At 48.0% G+C, this 10,437-nt stretch overlaps 1 pseudogene; it reads right to left on the bottom strand.

Annotated features, from left to right (window-relative positions):
• Nucleotides 1–231: 231 nt before the first annotated feature.
• LOC112910339 (DNA (cytosine-5)-methyltransferase 3A pseudogene) lies at nt 232–4,104 on the bottom strand (annotated as a pseudogene).
• Between the last annotated feature and the right edge of the window lie 6,333 nt (nt 4,105–10,437).

The following is a 10,437-nucleotide window of genomic DNA, read 5'->3' as shown; positions in this document are numbered from 1 at the left end:
CTGCATAAAAGGGTCTTGTGACGGGATCCCTGGGTGGAGCAGCGGTTTGGCGCCTGCCTTTGGCCCAGGGCGCGATCCTGGAGATCCGGGATCGAATCCCACGTCGGGCTCCTGGTGCATGGAGCTTGCTTCTCCCTCTGCCTGTGTCTCTGCCTCTCTCTCTCACTGTGTTCCTATCATAAATAAATAAAAAAAATTAAAAAAAAAAAAGAAATTAAAAAAAAAAAAGGGTCTTGTGTGATCTGTCTCCCTGCTGCTCGTTGGGCTCTGTTCTGCATGACCAGGAATGGTGCTGGCAAGAGAGCTCAGCGGCTGGAAGGAAATTCTGCCGCTGAGTGTCACTATTTTCCGCCCCCTGCTTGTGCTCCTATCTGATCAGGCTAGAGACAATAACAACGAAAGATAGTTAGAAAAAAAACTCCAATATATGGATTTCTGTAGGATTTCCTTTTTTTTTTCCTCCTGTCCTTCCTCTGCAAGGTATTGTTACTATGTCCTGTTACTGGTTTTTGCTGCAATAAACCCTCTTTGTTTCAATCACAGCAAGAAACAAAAACCCAAACAGAAAACCCCTCTGAAAAGAGTAGAAAACAAAAGGTTTGATCAACAAAAAGGGGGGGGGGGGGGGAGAGATGGGAGGGAGCTTGGTTTTGTTTTTAAATAGGACTGAAGATTAACATTGAAAAATCAGGAGATGATGTCCAACCCTTTGTGCAAGGCAAAGCCCTCTGGTACTTCTGCCTCTGGTTTTGTTTTAAATATCCTTTTTCTCTTCTGGGTGCAGATACTTCTCTCCATCCTCATGTTGTTGGTGTTTTGTTGTGTTTTGTGTTTTTTTGTTGTTGTTTTGTTTAACTTTGTGTCACAACCTCAGTCTGCCCTCATGTCCCTTACACACAAACAAAATATTCCTTCAGCGGAGCGAAGAGGGGCAGATGACCAGCACGCTCCATGACCGGCCCAGCAGTCTCTGCGTCGCCAAGTGGCTCATGTTGGAGACATCGATAAAGTGGACAGGGAAGCCAAACACCCTTTCCATTTCAGTGCACCATAAGATGTCCTCTTTCTCATTCATGAAGATGGGGAAATGCTGGTCTTTGCCCTGCTTTATGGAGTTCGACCATGGTCCTCACTTTGCTGAACTTGGCTATCCTGCGGTGCTCCAGACACTCCTGCAGCTCCAGCTTATCATTCACACAGTGGATGCCACTGGCCTCCTGTTCATACCAGGAAGGTTTCCCCAGAAGTAGTGGGCCTTGTGTGCAGCTGACACTTCTTTGGCATTAATCATCACAGGGTTGGACTCGAGAAATCGTAAGATGTCCCTCTTGTCACTAATGCCCATGGCCACCACATTCTCAAAGAGCTGGAAGAAGGGGCGGTCATCTCCCTCCTTGGGCCGCACATCATGCAGCAGGCGGTAGAACTCAAAGAAGAGCCAGCCAGTGCCCTCGTAGAGTCCTTTACAGGCAGGATTGACGATGGAGAGATCATTGCAAGGACTGCCCCCAATCACCAGATCGAACGGGCCCCACTCCTGGATATGCTTCTGCGTGACGCTGCAGACGTCCCCGACATACATGATCTTCCCCTGGTGCCGTACCATGCCCACCGTGATGGAGTCCTCGCACACCTCGGAGGCGATGTAGCAGTCCACCTGAATCCCCAAATCCTTCAGCACCAGAAGCCCTGTAGCAATTCCATCAAATAGAGACAGCACCCGGATGGGCTTCCTCTTCTCGGCTGGGACAGGCAGGTAAACCTTCAGAGGGTCAAATTCCTGGTCGTGGTTATTGGCGAAGAACATCTGGAGCCGTGAGGGCCAGTTGTCCCGCTGCCGCAGTAGCCCGTAGGTGCCCTTGTGCCCACACATGTAGCAGTTCCAGGGGTCCTTCTCGACAGATTCCTGGGTGGCCCCCGGCTCCATTAGGGGATCCACACACTCCACACAAAAGCACCTGCAGCAGTTATTGTTCCCACACATGAGCACCTCGCCCCCCCCCCCCCCCCCGCCCCCAGCAAATGGTGTGGTAGGACTGGTAGCTGTCATCATCGTGGTGGTATGCACACGCCAGGAAGCAGTTCTTACAGTTTTGGCACATTTCTCCAACAAAGAGAGGTTGTTCCAGGGCAACGTTGAGGCTCCCACAAGAGATGCAAATGTCCTCGATGTTCCGGCACTTCTGCCGCACTTTGTACACCAGCTGCTCTCTTGTGCGTTCATCAATGATCTCCTTGACCTTAGCTTCTCAGTTGTGCTCTTTTGGGGCTTTTTGGCTGGTGGGGGTGGTACATAGGCAGCTGCCTCAGGTTCAACCCACATGTCTGTGTAAACTTCTTTGTAGGGGTTCTTCTCTTCTTCGGGTGGCTCCAGGCCCTTAGGGCCAGAAGGCTGGAACCCTCCGAGAGCCCACTCGATCATCTGTTTGTTCTGTACCTCCATGGCCTTGGCAATGTCGCTCTCATCACTGTCGCGGCACGCAGGGAACTTCCCCGCGCGGCTACTGGCCACCTGCAGGATCTCACAGATGGCTTTGCGGTACATGGGCTGCTTGTTGTAGGTAGCCTGGTGGAAAGCACTAGAGAAGTTGCTCAGTGGCATCAACTTCTCAACAGCGCATCAACTTCTCAACACACACCAAGAACTTGCTGTCTCCAAACCACATGACCCAGCAGGTGCCTTCAGCTGCTCGGCTCCGGCCTGTCATCCACCAAGACACAATGCGGCCTGGCCACGAGGAGAAGCCCCAAAGCTTCCCCCACACCAGCTCCCCAATGCCAAAGCCCCGGCCGTCCTCGTACTCCGGCTCATCGTCGGCTGCTTTGGTGGTGTTCCTGTCTCCAGCATCTGCCCCCACGGGCTCAGGTGTAGTGGCCACAGTGGGGGATACAGGGTCAGTGGGCTGCTGCATTGCAGGAGGACTGGCCTCCTCTACCTTCTGAGACTCACCAGACCCCTGGTTTTCATCCATAGCATTCATTACTGTGATCACCTTGGCTTTCTTCTCAGCCCATAAGGCCAGGTACAGCCCCTCTATGTGAAGATTCTTAGCAGCATTATTCATCATAGGCAATAGGTGGAAACGACCCAAATGTCCAAAGCTGGATAAAGAGGTTAACAAAGCTGGTATATCCATAAATACTACGGGGCCATAAAAAGGTATGAAGTATTGCTACGTCTTATCAAGTGGATTAAGCTAAGTGACAGGAGCCAATCGCAAACAAATCAACCCACCATATGATTCCATTTACATGAATGGTCCAGAACAGGTAAATAGAAACAGAAAGTAGATTAGTGGTTGCATAGGGCTGAAGTGAGGAAGGGTCGGAGGATGAAGGATTAGGGGTAGACAGCTACATGAGACGGGTTTTTTGGAATTATTTTATGAAATTATTCTAGAATCGTGGTGGTGGCTGCATCACTTTGTGCATACACTTCACATCCTTGCACATACACTTGAAATGGGTAAACTGTCTGATATATGTCTCAATAAAGTGGTTACAAAGAGTGTTGCTATCTAAATGTTGATGACATCCCAATCAGAGTTGCGAGATTTCACAAAAGGAAAAAAAAAAAAACAGCACAGTTCATACGTCCACTAAAAAATAAATAAATAAATTACTGTTTCTTTTAAGTTCAAATTAAACTGGATGCCCTGTATTTTATCTGGCGATCCGACTCCCAAGTCTATTACCTCCAACCTAGAACTTACTAATTATCGTCAATTCAAGATCCAGGTATCCAACTACACAGTAGGAAGTTCTACTTGGTTAACTGCCGAATAGCAAATGAACTAAAACTAAAATCACCTTTCTTATGAAGATGTTCAAATAAGTAAGAAGTGATATGTCAGGGCTTGTGCAGGTCTCTGGAGCCCTCTCTCAACCCCCGATGACCTGGCATCCACAATCGGGTGGCTGGATTAGTGGGTGTGGTGTCTAGGACCAGAGGTTTAACCAACACGGGGGAGGAGTTTCTTTTTATTTTATTTTATTTTATTTTATTTTATTTTATTTTATTTTATTTTATTTTATTTATTAATCGTTTGGGATTTTTATTTATTTTTTTTAATAATAAATTTATTTTTTATTGGTGTTCAATTTTCAAACATACAGAATAACACCCAGTGCTCATCCCGTCAAGTGCCCCCCTCAGTGCCTGCCATCCAATCACCCTCACCCCCGGCCCTACTCCCCTTTCACCACCCCTAGTTTGTTTCCCAGAATTAGGAGTCTTCATGTTCTGTCTCCCTTTCTGATATCTCCCACCCATTTCTTCTCCCTTCCCCTCTATTCCCTTTCACTATTATTTATATTCCCCAAATGAATGAGCCCATATAATGTTTGTCCTTCTCTGATTGACTTATTTCACTCAGCATAATACCTTTGAGAAACCTCACCCTGCTGGTGAGGACAGGCTGAGCATCCAACTCCCTTTCTCTTTTTTTTTATTTTATTATTTTTTTTAATAATAAATTTATTTTTGATTGGTGTTCAATTTACCAACATACAGAATAACACCCAGTGCTCATCCCATCAAGTGCCTCCTTCAGTGCCCGTCACCCACTCACCCCCACCCCCTGCCCTCCTCCCCTTCCACCACCCCTAGTTTGTTTCCCAGAATTAGGAGTCTTTATGTTCTGTCTCCCTTTTTGATATTTCCTACCCATTTCTTCTCCCTTCCCTTCTATTCCCTTTCACTATCATTTATATTCCCCAAATGAATGAGAACATATACTGTTTGTCCTTCTCCGACTTATTTCACTCAGCATGATACCCTCCAGTTCCATCCACGTTGAAGCAAATGGTGGGTATTTGTCATTTCTAATGGCTGAGTAATATTCCATTGTATACATAAACCACATCTTCTTTACCCATTCCTCTTTTGATGGACACCAAGGCTCCTTCCACAGTTTGGCTATTGTGGACATTGCTGCTAGAAACATCCGGGTGCAGGTGTCCCGGCGTTTCATTGCATCTGCATCTTTGGGGTAAATCCCCAGCAGTGCAATTGCTGAGTTGTATGTAGGGCAGATCTATTTTTAACTCTTTGAGGAACCTCCACAGTTTTCCAGAGTGGCTGCACCAATTGACATTCCCACCAACAGCGTAAGAGGGTTCCCCTTTCTCTGCATCCTCTCCAACATTTTTGGTTTCCTGCCTTTAAAGGCATTCAAATTGGCAAAGAAGAAGTCAAACTCTCCCTCTTCGCAGATGACATGATACTCTACATAGAAAACCCAAAAGCCTCCACCCCAAGATTGCTAGAACTCATGCAGCAATTTGGCAGTGTGGCAGGATATAAAATCAATGCCCAGAAGTCAGTGGCATTTCTCTACACTAACAGTGAGACTGAAGAAAGAGAAATTAAGGAGTCAATCCCATTGACAATTGCACCCAAAAGCTAAGATACCTAGGAATAAACCTAACCAAAGAGGTAAAGGATCTATACCTTAAAAACTACAGAACCCTTCTGAAAGAAATTGAGGAAGACACAAAGAGATGGAAAAATACTCCATGGTCATGGATTGGAAGAATTAATATAGTGAAAATGTCAATGCTACCTAGTGCAATTTACACATTTAATGCAATCCCTATCAAAATACCATGGACTTTCTTCAGAGAGCTGGAACAAATTATCTTAAGATTTGTGTGGAAAGGTAATTATTTTAAATTAATGTGGCTACGAACTGCTGCCATCCTTAGTGTCAGAAAATATATTCCTTCTAATTTTTGCTGTGACCATGCATCTACTCAAGTTAAATTCCAGCTCATGAATATTGTCCATTAGGAGCCTAAACCGTCCTGCTATTATTTCATATTCTTCCTCTAAACAAGGGCAGGCACACGTTGGCTCCATTAGTGCACACAGCCAGATCACCACCATTAAGGGAAATCATCTAGGTATTTTTGGTAGAATCTTTAACAATTTCCATGCCCGTCAGGGAAGTGGAACAAGGCTGTTTTGTTCTGCCTTGCAGAAGGCAACAATTTAATCTCTGGTTTATGAGACAGCGCTCAAAATATTTTTCCATGTTTTCCCACCAAGAGAATCTGACATCAGCATGGTTTTACCTTTACCAGTGAATGCAGGCTTTTCTCACCAAACATATCCCAGAGGAAGGTCAGGTCTTCCTGGCTGTCCACATGTGGCCCCAGCTGGCCTGGCACAACAGCCAACAGTTCATACAGACCTAGAAAGTGAAAATAAAACACAAAGCGTAATCGTAGAGTGATCTCATTAATTTCACTTAAGGTGTGTGTGAAGGATGGCTGGAACATGTCGTTTTTACTGGATCAGTATTCTGGGACATCAAGCAGAATGCTTCTCCGAGGAAGCCAAGGAACCTTTTTGATTTTTAAAGCCCAAACAAATATGCAGCATCAACAGGCTAGCCTAACGTTTCGTTTGTCAACATTCTCCAGGCATCCAAGTGGACACAACCCGAGGCAGAAAATGTGTACAAGCTTTCAGAGGAAGAAGAAAACTAAATTGTCACTACATTTGCCTCAGTGTTAGCCAAAGAGTAAAATGAGTCACAAATACGAAAAACTTCCTTAGAAGAGCAGAAAATTGATAGAGTGGCCCATTAAAAAGGTTTTGTGGTTTCCAAAGAGTTCCTAATGATATATAGCTTCAAAACCATTTGCGTTATCTATGTCCAAATTCAAGTTCCAAAAAGCTAAGGCCTATTTTTTTTTAAAAGATTTATTTATTTTTTTTTAAATTTTTTATTTATTTATGATAGTCATACACAGAGAGAGAGAGTGAGGCAGAGACACAGGCAGAGGGAGAAGCAGGCTCCATGCACCGAGAGCCCGACGTGGGATTCGATCCCAGGTCTCCAGACTCACGCCCTGGGCCAAAGGCAGGCGCTAAACCGCTGTGCCACCCAGGGATCCACCCCCCCCTTTTTTTAAGATTTACTTTTTTAAAAATTTTTTATTTATTTATGATGGTCACACACAGAGAGAGAGAGGCAGAGACACAGGCAGAGGGAGAAGCAGGCTCCATGTACCGGGAGCCCGACGAAGCTAAGGCCTATTAAGCCATATGTGGTGTTGCTTTCTTGTAGCTGCTCATTATTCAAAAGCAACAACCACAAGCTACACAGAACTGAGTTTACCTTTAACTCCAATCTGGGCGTATGCTGTATCCTCTGAAAGAGTTAAGGAAAAGGATGCAGGTTTCTCGGGGCCCTCCTCACTAGAAGCTTCCTACCAGACAGTAGTGCCCTGTTCCACCAGTAGCCTGTTGCAGAAACCCTCCACCTCCTTTGGGGGCCATCAGACTCCTGTCCAAGAACTATTACGACAGTGTCTGCCCGGGGCCTCTTCAGGGAGGTGACCTAGAAGAAGTCAGTATCAACTCTCAGCACACATTTCACTTTCCAGTGGGATTATATTAAGTAAAAGGAGAAACTTCCTTTTATTTCTGTCTGCTGTCTACAAGAGCACTGAAACCTCCTGGGATCTATGACACAGGAGTGTGTTGTTACTCCTGCTCTGAAGTGCTGCTGTTCATCACAGGGACAGCTTTACAAGATATATAACTAGCAAAGAATCGTAAATTATGACCTGCTGATTAGTATATCTATTATCTTCCTAAAGTATTATCATATTCTGATAATCAGTGATCATTCACCAAATGTATTTGCTTTCCCTTGGAAAGCTGGATCTGTAACTTGAGATCTGTAACTGGCCCAAAGGCAGTGCTAAACTGGTGAGCCACCCGGGCTGCCCAATATTTAAAAAGTTTTTATCAGGGACGCCTGAGTGGCTCAGTGCTTAAGCGTCAGCCTTCAGCCCAGGTGTGATCCTGGAGTCCTGGGATCAAGTCCCACTTTGGGCTGCCTGCATGGAGCCTGCTTCTCTTTCTGCGTATGTCTCTGCCTCTCTCTCTGTCTCATGAATAAATAAAATCTTAAAAAAATTCATCATATGCCTCTTTTGTGCCAACCAGAGGACTACGTGCCTTGTTCCCTTGCATTCTTATAACAATCATATTAACTACCTTTTTTCCTCTTGCTTTAACTGTACTTTGAGATAACTGTGGATTCATGTGTTGAAAGACATAATACAGATCCCGTGTACCCTTGACCCTGCTTCCTCCAGTGGTGACATCTTGCATAGTTATGGTAACCACGTGGGTACATTGTCACTGATGCAGTCCCTCAGGCTTTTTCAGATTTTACCTGTATTATATGCACACACTTGTGTATGTGCATACGTTTGTGTATTTTTTCCTGTCCAGTTTACATGTGTAGATTACCATTTCTTTTGAACATATGATGGAAAGAATGCTGACTTAAGTTATGGGAGGTAAATGAAGTATAGACCTGGTTTGAATCTAGGTCTGTTTGACTCAGAGTTTTGATTTTTCAAAGCAGTAGTGATGGGCACTCCTGGGTGGTGCAGTGGGTTGAGTGTCTGACTCTTGGTCTCAGCTCCAGCCATGATCAGGGTCATGATTTGGAGCTTCGTGTCAAGCTCCATGCTGAGCGTGGAGTGCGCTTAAGATTCTGTCTCCCTCTGCCCCTGTCCCCTGCCTCTCTGTAAAATAATCTTAAAATAACAGTCTTGATGAATAACAGTAATAATAACAACAGCTGAAGCTCACTGAGTTACATATGAAATAGACTATTTACCATGTGCCGGGGCTGTTCTAATATATTACCTCAGTTAACGCCCCCCCCAGAACTATACCTCATAAATTATGTTATAGCTGAACTAGTATTATTAATTAAACTAACCATATTTCCAAGGAACAAGGAATTCCCTTTACTGCTCCTGAAATCAATAATAAAATAGTGAGATTCTACCTCTTTTTTACATAATTTTCAATTTGAACCTCTGACCTTAGCCATTGATCTTGGCAATTGTCAAGTTTTTGAAGGTGTATGTATCTGTGTATGTGTAAAGTGAGGCCTGTATCATTATACACCGAATTCTGTTGGGGCACCTTACACACCCTTGTATGAGAAGCTGAGCAACTCGCGTCGGCTCAGGGCGTGATTCCGGCCCGGGATCCAGCCCCACGGGGGGCTTCCCACGGGGCTTCCCGCGGGGCGCCTGCTTCTCCCTCTGCCTGTGTCTGCCTCTGTCTGTGTCTCTCACAAATCAGTAAGTAAAATCTTTTACCAATAAAATAGAAAACACATATAAGAAAATCAACTTCTGAAGATGATCGATTTTTTTGAATTATACGGCCCCGATATGTAAACTACGGCTTTTTAAAATCATAAACAAGGAAACAATTTTAAAAGTAACAGATAAGTCCTAGGAGATGATGAAAACCAGCCCAGCGCGGCCCGCGCCGCACCCACGCCCCGGGAGCGCCGCTAGCCCGCCGCCCCGCGGTCCCAGCGCCGCCCGCCCCGAGCCAGGGCGCCGCGAAGTCAGCGCGCGGTCCCCCACGTGCCTCAGCGCCCGGAGGACGGACCCGCACCAGGTGCGGCGTGGCCGGAGACTCCCGAGCAGTCCAGGGACCCGCCGTCCTGCCGCTGGCGCTGCCCTAAACCCGAGCGCTTCCGCCTGCGCCGGTGCCCTCGCGGCTGCCCCGCGGGAGCCGGACCCCGCCCTCCTCAGTCCCCGCAGCTCCCCCAGGCCCCCAGCGCGCCCGTCCGCCCCGCACAGCCCGCGCCGCACCCACGCCCCGGGAGCGCAGGGTCGGGGAGCCCCCGCCGGCGACGGACGAGGCCGCCGCGCAGCCCGAGACCGTGCGCCCCGGCTGCCCGGGGTCCCTGCCCGCGCCCCGCCCGCGGCTCGCACCTTCCTCAGCGCAGACACCCTCGAGCGCTCGCAGCTCAGCAGGCGCAGGGCGACAGGGCGGGTCCGTCCGGCCGTCGGTCCGCGGGGCCGCCGCCGCGCTCCCCACGCGCTCCAGCCCGGCGCACGCTCGGAGCCCCCCGCCGGCGCCTGCGCACTGGGCGCCCGAGAGGCCCGGCCCGCTGGGGGGCGGTGGGCGCGCGGAGGCATCTGGGGAGGGGCCGGGCCCGCGCCGGGGAGCCCAGGCCGCGCGCCGCGCCCCCGCCGCCCCGCCGCGTCCCCGCCGCGCCCCCGCCGCGCCCCCGCCGCGCCCCCGCCGCCCCGCCGCGCCCCCGCCGCCCCGCCGCGCCCCCAGCAGAGTCCCAGCAGCTGTGTTCCAGGCTGTAACTTAGGTCCTTCACGGCATCTTCTGCCTTGAGTGCAAAGACAAGGAAAGAGCAAGCACACACCACCCCAGGAGGGTTTAAAAAATAATTATAAGCACAACCCCTTTTTGTTGCCCAATATTTTTGTTTGTTTGGTGTACCTCACAGATACCTTTATTCACGTCACAAAGGAAATGGCATGTTTACAAGTTACAGCAATGCTCCATGTTCGCATCTAACAGAGCTTCCTGAGATTCACAGCCCGACTGATGTTCCATCTCGGGTGTGTTCTAAGTAAAGCTGC

Source organism: Vulpes vulpes, chromosome 12, assembly GCF_048418805.1.
Source record: "Vulpes vulpes isolate BD-2025 chromosome 12, VulVul3, whole genome shotgun sequence".
NCBI lineage: Eukaryota > Metazoa > Chordata > Mammalia > Carnivora > Canidae > Vulpes > Vulpes vulpes.
This window is presented reverse-complemented; position numbering and strand designations above follow the sequence as displayed.